This window comes from Hyperolius riggenbachi, chromosome 9, assembly GCF_040937935.1.
Source record: "Hyperolius riggenbachi isolate aHypRig1 chromosome 9, aHypRig1.pri, whole genome shotgun sequence".
NCBI classification, from domain to species: domain Eukaryota; kingdom Metazoa; phylum Chordata; class Amphibia; order Anura; family Hyperoliidae; genus Hyperolius; species Hyperolius riggenbachi.
In genome coordinates, this window is record NC_090654.1 from 124354569 (window position 1) to 124364943 (window position 10375).

Sequence of the window (10375 nt, forward strand, 5' to 3'; positions counted from 1 at the left end):
TAGATCTTAACTCAAAGTATGACAACACTCTATTCCTAAAATTCCGAAAGTCAGATCTGTGACCAGAAAACTTTTCAGGTACAGGCATGCGTATGTCTGTGCTAGGAGTGGATCGCACCTCGTCCACTGCCGTCTGAAGGGTTCGTAAAGAACCAGACAAAGCGTCAATCATAGCTTTGTGATTACCCAGCACTTGGTTGATAGAGTCCACCGAAGTGGAAAGTGCGCCTAGACGATCAGTGTGTGCGTCCATTTGCATTTTTGGGTCTGGCGTTCTGTAACGATCGGTGTAACACAGAGAGGATCTGATTACCGGTGATCTGCAGTATCACCGAGAATTCAGATATATACCCGATTATTGATGATCTGCAGTATCACCGATAATCAGATATATCTCTAACCTCTGGACACCTGAGTGATAAGAGTGTTTGGTGCAACAGTAATACTTAGAGAACTGCACCTGAGGAGCAGGTGCACGGCAGTAAAGAATACTGCTAGAGATCAGATTCCTTCCACAGGTCTGATGCTCCCCAAGGGGCGGAGCCAGGCTGAGAGTGGGAAGGACAGAGCGTGAGTGACACCAATGAGAGAGTGTCACTGACAGATCTGTGAACTATCTCGTAACAGGAGAGATAGTTCTCAAGGTCGGCAAGCCAGGTCGTTAACACACGGACAGATACAGTACAGAGACAGGAGACAGATGCAGAAACCTGGGACTAGCTGAGTTTGGCAACAGGGTATCAGAATGACAAAGGTACAGAATCAGAAATCAGAAGAATTGTCAGGAAGGCAGAAGGTCATAACAAATAATCAACAATATCTAAGCTTGAGTGTGGGCTCCAAGATTCTCACACTCCAGGAACTAGACTAGATAATAACAATGATACAGATGGTACAGAATTCCTAGACTAAGGTGTGAGTTCCTTGGCCATCAACACCTTGGAAACTGGTCTAGATAAATAATACAGATAACAACAGAATTCCTAGACTAAGGTGTGAGTTCCTTGGCCATCAACACCTTGGAAACTGGTCTAGATAAATAATACAGATAACAACAGAATTCCTAGACTAAGGTGTGAGCTCCGTGATCATCAACATCTTGGAAACTGTCTAATAACACAGATACTGACAAGGAGCTTTGTCAGGGGTACAAAATTGTCCAGTGCCCAAGAGCAAATTTATATTATAAATACATTTCACATATAACACATAATAATTAGCCTGTAGACTCTGTCAGCTATATGTATGCTTTAAAAAAATCAACTTCTGCCTGGGCCAGCTCTTACCCTGAGGAACTTAGCAGCCTCTCAGGGCACTACAATATTCTTCTTTGAAGGGGCACCAACACATACATACTGGCCTGGTCATAGGATGAGAGAAACCACCAGAGCCATGGAAGGGAGATGCTGGATATGATCTGAAGAAAGATCCCTTCCTGGAATGCAGAGAGGTGAGTAACCTTTTGATTGTAGTCTGATCATAACTCTGCATGCATATCTGCTACCTATAGTGTGAGGGAGCTGCCTAATAGTAGGGGCACATCTACCTATACTGTAATGGGGGCACTTAATACTGGTGGCACATGACTACCTATATGGGGGGGCACATCAGATACCTATATTGGGGGGGGTGCTACCTAATACTGGGGTGCTCTCTGGCTAAATAGCGAGCTTCCTCTGGCTATGTAATACTGGGGGATATCTCTGGCATGTACATAAAAAAAAAGGGTGCCTGGACATTTTGGCGCCAAGAAATAGCTGATAGTAGAATATCAGTATATTTACCCATATTTTACTCTTGCAGTGCACATGATGATAGTAAAATATCAGTAATAGATACCAATATTTTACTACGGCTAAACATATTTATACACACTGAACCCTCACTACCGATGCCTAACCTTAACTGCCCCCCCCCCCATGCCTAATCTTCACCTCCCCCATGGCTAACCTTAACCGCTCCTCTGACTTACCTTAACCAACCCCCCCCCCCCTAAACTGACGCGCACACTGGCTCTCTCTGCAAACATGCCTGGCTGCTGCAGAGAGAGCGGCACTGCCTGGCAGTCAGGGGGTGGAGTCATCAGCGGACTTTTAAAGGGAACCAGAGGCCCCAGAAAAAAGATTTTATACATACCTGGGGCTTCCTCCAGCCCCATATGCACGGATCGCTCCCACGCCGCCGTCCTCCGCTTCCTGTATCCGGCGGTACTGGGTCCCGTAGTTTCGGCCAGTCGGCGGCAGCACACGGCCAATTGTCCGCATCACAGGGGCTCCCTCCATACCCTTACGCAGCTGCACGCGTAAGGGTATGGAGGGAGCCCCTGCTCATGCGGACATTTGGCCGCGTCCGCCGGAAGTGACGGGACCCGGTATCGGCGGATTCAGGAAGCGGAGGATGGCGGCGTGGGAGCGATGCAGGCTTATGGGGCTGGAAGAAGCCCCAGGTATGTATAAAATCGTTTTTCTTTTTAAAAGGCCGGCGTCTCTGGTTCCCTTTAAGGAGACAGTTGGGTGGGAATAATCTGTGGGCGTGGCTGCATTTTTAATAGCTACAGCTGGTATTTTCAATTAACAACCTCTCTGAAAAGTCTTTGGATGCAGTCATGCCACTGTTATTTGGTTGTCATCAAATGCTTCTGGCGTGAAGTGATACAGTGGCATGCATGGTGATTGCACATGAGGTCAGACATTTAAAATTCTTGAAAAACATCAAAGCAAACTAAGTATAAAAATGACATCTGTAGTTTTAATTAACTACAACTACAGCTAAATAACTACAACTTCCAAAGTTAAACACTGCAGCAGGGAATAATAAAACATTTTTACCAGTATAAAAAAATAACCACATTTTGCTGCACAGGCCAAACACACCTAACTGGCTATCTTCTAAAGTAATGCATGTAATGCCTGGTAAACACCATGCAATTTTCCATCAGATAGATGGGTCAAATGTATTATTTCTGACAGGACCGATCTGATTTCTGCTCGTTTTTCTGATTATGTATAAAGTGAAATCAGATTGGATTAGTTGGAAATAATCGATACAACCCATCTATCTGATGGGAAATTGCATGGTGTGTACCAGGCATAAGAAGAAGCCCATCAGTCTGGATTTGTGTGCCTGACTGACATCCATCCACAGGGATGCTAGACTTCCATCTCTGCTAAAACAGGATTGAAGCCCAACGAAGGCTATACAACCAAAAGCTTGCTTATGGCCTGTACACACTGCTGCGCTTGCGCTGCACTTTTCAAATCGCATGCGCTTTTTAATCGCAAGGTCTTTTGAAAAATAATGAAAATCGCGAAGACCTGTACACAATGGCGTGATGCGCTTTTTCTATTCTCATAAAGGCTTGCGATTTAAAAATCGCATGCGATTTTAAAAGCGCAGCAGTGTGTACAGGCCCTAACTCTTATTCTTTTAAGTTAGCCAATAAATGTTATCATCCTGATTCAAAACTTCTTGCTAAATCTTTTACAGCAGCCAGGAACTTTCTACATCCACAATCGCACCAGACACAGTGCAAAGCACAATCAATTAACAGTGAGGCAGACATGTATAAAACTGTATAAACATGCCCCTTCAACCCTTCAACCGCAATAGACTTCAATGGGGAGGTGAAAATTATACTGGTCACAAAAGTGATGGAAAAGATGTTTCAAGGGGTCTAACACCTGTAGGGGGCCTTGGCGGAGTGGGGTACACGCCAAAAGTCCCGGGGAAAAATCCGGATGGGACGCAAAGCAGCGTTTTAAGGGCAGAAATCACATTGAATGCTAAATTGTTAGGGCTGTTGCTATCCGGATATCTCCCAGTAAACCTGTGTGTTTCAAGCTTACCTGTATGACGTCTTCTTCGTCCATCCCTGGCACCTCCCACGATGCGGTCCACGCACATCACATGACTACAAACACTTCCTCCTTCAACCCGGAAGAAGGAAGTGTTTGTAGTCACGTGAGCGCCGCGTGGAACGCATCGTGGTAGGCGCCAGGGACGGACGAAGAAGACGTCAGACAGGTAAGCTTGACCCCCCCGCCCACCCCACACAGGTTTACTGGGAGATACCCGGATAGCAACTATCCGGGTGTCTCCTGGATCCGGATTTGAGCAGCCCTATAAATTGCAGGCCTAAAGTGCTTTAAAACATCTTGCATGTGTATACATCAATCAGGGAGTGTAATTAGAGTACTGCTTCACACTGACACACCAAACTCTCTGTGTAACGCACCACAAACAGCTGTTTGTGTAGTGACGGCCATGCTGCAGTGGTGCGCACAATGGTCAAAGCGCAGGCGGTGGCGGTTTTCAAGCACATATGGTCGCCGGGCTGTGGTAGGTCAATGATAGAACAACAGTGACTGTCCAGCTGATCAAATTTGGTCTGTCCACAATGAAGCAACGTCCTTATTATTTTTGGTGTGCCACCCCCCGAGACACTCATATAGCCGGCGGTCATTGCTTCATTGTGATACGCAAGCCCCTTCACCGCGGCAAGGTAATGATCACGAAGGGGAATGGGCACATGTACATGCTTTTTGTTTTGTTGTTGCATCCGCAGTGCAGCCAGAAAAATTAGGCAGGCATGTCCACGCACCAGAAAAATTAGTATAGCGTCCGCTGCTAGCAGCGTCCTTAAAAATTCAGGAATCCACCTGGAGTCCTGGACCCTGTTGGTGGTGACGGAGAAGGCAGTCAAGCGGCCTGCAGGCAGAGGTGCTGTGTGGGGAGCGACTTAGTCTTGGGGCAGGCAGTCACACGGCGTGCAGGCAGAGATGCTGTGTGTGGGGACTGACTTAGTCTTCGGGCAGGCCTGAGCGTGCTGTGCAGACCAGGCATCCGTGGTGAGATGGACCATTGACCCAACGCTGTGTGCCAGAAATGTCACCATTTGCCTTTCAACATCACGGTACAGTTTGGGTATCGCCTTTTTTGAGAAAAATTGCGGCCTGGTATCTTCCACTGCAGTGTGTGGCTTTGCTTTTGTGTGCTGCTTTTTCTCAGGTGGTCATCCCATTGCCGTCTATGCTTTGTAATCATGTGCCTTTGTAAGGTAGTTGTCCCTACGCGGTCTTGGCCTTTCCACGACTCAATTTTCGGTGGCAGAGAGTACAGATGGCATTGCTCTCATCTGAGGCAGACACACAAAAAAATTTCCACACCGCTGAGCCCTGGGGTGATCGCACTTTGGTGGTGGCGGCCGACTGAGTGTTAAGTGGGGTGCCAGAATCAGAGCAGGTGGAAGAAGATATGTCACGCTTCCGTGCGGAAGCTGAGAAAGATGAGGTTTTCTGTGTTAAATAGTCAACTACGTCCTGACAATATTGGGGGTTGATGGCACGTGCCTTCTTCTGAACACTGTACTTTGGTTGAGGGCCGCACGAAAACAGGACAGCGCGACCTCGAACAGACCTGCCAGGTGGCCTGCCTCTGCCTTTTGTTTTGTCCATATTGGGGGGGATGAAGTGAAAGGTATGCACTGACTTGGCTAATACAATGTGCAGTCACACAGGTGCAGTTAACAGGTATGCACGGAGTGGTATATCACACTGCGTGCACTCACGTAGGTAGGTGGGTGCACTGAGCACAACAGGTAGGTATATGCAGTGATGAGGTGGGTGCCCTGAACACAACAGGTAGGTATATGCAGTGATAGTTATTACAATGTGCACCTGTCACACACAGACAGGTAGCGGACAGGCACAGTGACACTGCGTGCGCTCAGCTCACGTAGGTAGGTGGGTGCACTGTGAAAAACAGGTAGGTAGGTATATGCAGTAATGCTTATTACAATGTGCACCTGCCACACACGGACAGGTAGCGGACAGGCACAGTGATACTGCGTGCGCTCACGTAGGAAGGTGGGTGCACTGAAGTGAACAACAAGTAGGTAGGTAGGTATATGCAGTACTGGGTATTACAGTGTGCACCTGTCACACACAGACAGGTAGCGGACAGGCACAGTGACACTGCGTGCGCTCAACTCACGTAGGTAGGTGGGTGCACTGTGAACAACAGGTAGGTAGGTATATGCAGTAATGGGTATTACAATGTGCGCCTGTCACACACACAGGTAGTCACTGAATGTGCTGGGCCTGGCAGTGGCACACACACAGTATGAATTATGAAGGCTGTCTATGCAACATAAGTGTCAGTGGGACACACAGAAAAAAAAATAGATCACAAGAACAAGATTAGCTCTCAAAAGAGCTGTTGTGGGGTGCTATTTTAGCAATAAGAATCAGCAAGGAGCAAGCTAACAAGCCTACAAGAGCCTAACTAATTTTTCCCTATGATGAGAGGCTGCAGCAGCAGCAGCAGCAGCAGCTGTCCCTTCTCTATTTACTGCAGGCACACGAGTGAGTCAAATGGCCGGCGGTCCCTGCCTTTTAAAAGGGGGGGGAGTGGCTCAAGGAGGGAGTGTAGCCTGATTGGCTACAATGTTCCTGCTGACTGTGATGTAGAGGGTCAAAGTTGACCCTAATGGTGCATTATGGGGGCAAACCGAAGTTCCGTAAAAGTTTGAGTTCGCTGGCGAACGCGAACCACTGAAGTTCGCCGGGAACCATTCGCCGGCGAACCGTTCGGGCCATCTCTACTGGTCTGCAGACTCTTCCAGCATCACTACAGCATAGTAGTTTTGTCTATAAAACTTTGTATGATTCCTTATTGGTGGCTGAGCAGATGCAGTCATTAGAACAATTGTGCAGAGAGCAGAAAGATTTTTCTCTCCACACCCTTAGCGTAACGTTTCTTTTTTGTGTGTAATTTTGCGTTTAGAGGCTGCACCTCCCCAGTCCCTGTGTTGGCTCAGCCCTGCCATGACTCTGCCACCTTTTTGCTGATTTCTACTCACAGCCAACAATCTGCCATTTTACATGGTCCACAGACAGCCATATTTATTTCCTTAATTGTTAGTTTTTATGCATGCATTGGGCATTATAAATGATGGAATTCTTTGCTAGAAGCTTTATAGATTACCCATGTTATGGACCTATGCACCTATGACCAGGCATGCTCAAATGTACCAACATTCGATTTGGGTACATTCGAATTCGGGTAAGGAGCATATTCGGATTCGGATTCGGATGCGATCGCGAAATTCGGTTCGGATTCTAATTCGGTTCAGATGTCGTTAACAAAATTCGGTAAAAAATTTGTGTTCGAGAATTCGGATGCGTTTTTTTTTTTAAAGGGAACTCACATTTAAATAGGAGTAATAAAAAAAAAAAAAAAAAAAAGTGACGTATGGCAGCAGGCAATGTATTCTGTGAACCTGGCGGTGGGAACACAGACAGTAGGAGGATAAATATAGCAGCAGCAGGAGGAGAAGGAGTGACGTATGGCAGCAGGCAATGTAACGGGGCCATGGTACTTAGCGTTGGTACCACGGCTGTAAATAAACAGCAAGATCAGGAGGAGGTTCCGGACAGCAGCCGTGAAGCCCACATTGTGTCCAATGCACAACTGGGACAGCACAGTTTTCAACCCAGACACCTCATTATTATTATTTTTTTTTTTACAACAGTATACAGCTATTGTAGTGGCGTAATAGCTAGTGGTCAGATGCAATCAATCAATAAGGTCGGGCAGAGGACTGTCTTTCACAGATCACAACAGATGCTGTCCTGTACACAGTCAGTAAGTAACTAACTATTGATGACAGGTCACAACGGACACTGGCCTGTGATGTAACTATTATTTATTACACAGTACAGAAGCTAATAAAATCACAGACTAACAGTAGAAAAAATTTACTGAACGGGTAGTAGTAGTAGTAGTACGCAGGTAACTAATAAATCCCTAGTGTACTACACAATAACTAAGTCGTGCGGCAGACAGTGACAATTTAAGTCGGTCACACATGGTCAGACGCAATCAATCAATAGGGTCGGGCAGATGACTGTCACAGATCACAACGGATGTTTGCTGGCCTGTACACAGTCAGTAACTAACTAACACAGTACTGAAGCTAATAAACTAACAGACTACAGCAGTACTAATTAACTAAATTAGTACTAGTACACAACTAACTAGAATCCCTAACCTACCTAAGCTAGTAGTAGGCTAAGCCTGCCCTAGGCTAGCAGGCCTAGGGCACACAGACTAACACTAGCCTAGCACAGTATACACTATACACTAGCTGACTACAAGCAATCAAATTACTATCTATCTATGTAAGAGTACAATAGAAGTGTTCAGGAGGTGAATAGGATGCAAAACGCTGGGTTTAGCACAAGAATGCACTTGCTCAGACGCAGCACAGCACTGGAGATACTCTCAGTACCAGCACAGTCACACAAGTACGTGGCTCTGAAAGATGGCCACCGCCTTATATAGAGGAGGGGAGGGCCAGGCTCCCCTCCTCTGATTGGTTGCTAGGGTTGCCAGGTCCTCGACTGGAGGACTTCTGATTGGCCCAATGACGTCATCCCCAAATCCCGAAGCCGAACCCCAAACCCACCGCGTCATCCGGCCGAATTTAAGTGCGCACATTCGGGAACCTTTAGATTCAGCATGATTTTGAACATTTGGGTTCGGCTTCGACTTCGGCAACCCTGAAAATCCACACGAATTTTCGGGTAAATTCGCATTCGGGAGTCCGGGTGAGCAACCCTGCCTATGACACACTGCCCAGCTTAAAGTGTACCAGAAACAGAATAAAAAAAAAGTGCGGCCACCAGAGAGACATGTAGAGGGCACACTACTCTTGCACAGATGGGCCACGACTGGTAGAACTAACGGGACCCGATACCGGAGCTGCAGGCAGTGGGGGACGGCGGTGGGGGAGCGATCCGTGTGCATGGGGATGGAGGAAGCCCCAGGTATGTATAAAAATGTTTTTTTATTTGGTCTCTGGTTTCCTTTAAAGGGGCAGTATGGCAAAAATTATGCTTTTCCATTAACCCCACATCAGTTATTTATTATGGAGAGCATATATTTCACCATAGACCTTGTTTAAAAAAAAAGTAGCTGTTAACACTTATTCTGCCCTCCTAGAGAGCTGTGCTGCGTCATAACCATGCTCTTTGAAACGGACTTCACTGATAATAGCAGACACTCCAGCTAATTAATAACAGCTGGCTCTCACACTACCGTGAGCTGTGCTGTTCTCACATGTAACTAGCTAAGTAAATAAATAAACAGGCTGCTAAGTAGGTAACTAATTAGCAGCCTGTTTTGAGAGTTAGTGTTATCAGCGACTTTTTTTTTTTTACACAAGGTCTATGGAAAAATGTATGCTGTCCATATTAAATAACTGATATGAGGTTAATGGAAAAGCATAATTTTCACCATACTGCCCCTTTAAGTTAAACCTATTCTCAGTGCATACTGTATTTATTGAAATTGTGATACCACCAGCAGCTTGAAGGACATTATCACACCCTTATGTCGTAACAGTGAAAAATGGACCTGGAGAATTGGGCGTCGCTGGGCGCTTATAGGGCGTAATGTGAATTACTGCTATAGCGGTGCTCAGACAGTAATTTGGGCGCCGTAAAAAGATGGAGCCCAAATTAATTTAGAAACAGCGTCATTCAGCCACCAGCAGTAGCTGGCAGCCAAATTAAGTCTTTCCCCTGAGTCCATGGCGGTCTAGAGAGGGTCTGTGATTAAGGGTGCCAGTATTTTTGCAGGAGCAAGGTGAGCAATTTTTTGGCTTCACCATGGGGCCAAATTTCGCGGCACCATTTTCGTATGTACGCCCCTTATGTTTCCTTGATTACTGCTGCCTGGTCATATGTATAAGTGTGTGATCTTGGTTGAGATATTATCACTTTGTACATAGAGATGGCCCAAACTTTGTCCATAGAGATGGCCCAAACGGTTCGCCGGCGAACAGTTCCCAGCGAACATCAGCTGTCCGCATTCGCGGCAGGTAGAGAATAAATAGAGTGGTTCAATCCCCCTGTACCTCGTCATTGGGCTAAACTTTGACCCCCTATATCACATTCAGCAGACACATGGCAGCCAATCAGGCTGCACTCACCCACAGTCCCCCGCCCCCTTATAAAAATGCAGCAGCGCCAGCCATGTTCTCAGTCTGGTGCTGCTGCTGTAGTGAGTGGAAGGGAGAGACATTGCTGCAGAGACAGGGACCGTTAGCTAGGCGCTTCTGTTTATTGCTGATTGCTGAAAGCACCCCAAATCAAAAGCCCTTTTGAGGGTTCATAATGTTCTATTTGTAGTGTGTGTGTGTGTGTGTGTGTGTGACACTGGTCACACTGCATACAGGCCACAGTCATTGCTGGGTTGTGTAGTTCTACTATACGCTTCTATCTATATTGCAAGCAAGCCAGCACACTGGCTATCATATTCTGTGCTTAGATTGCTACTGTACCTGTTATTGATATCTGTCTGTGTGGGTTAC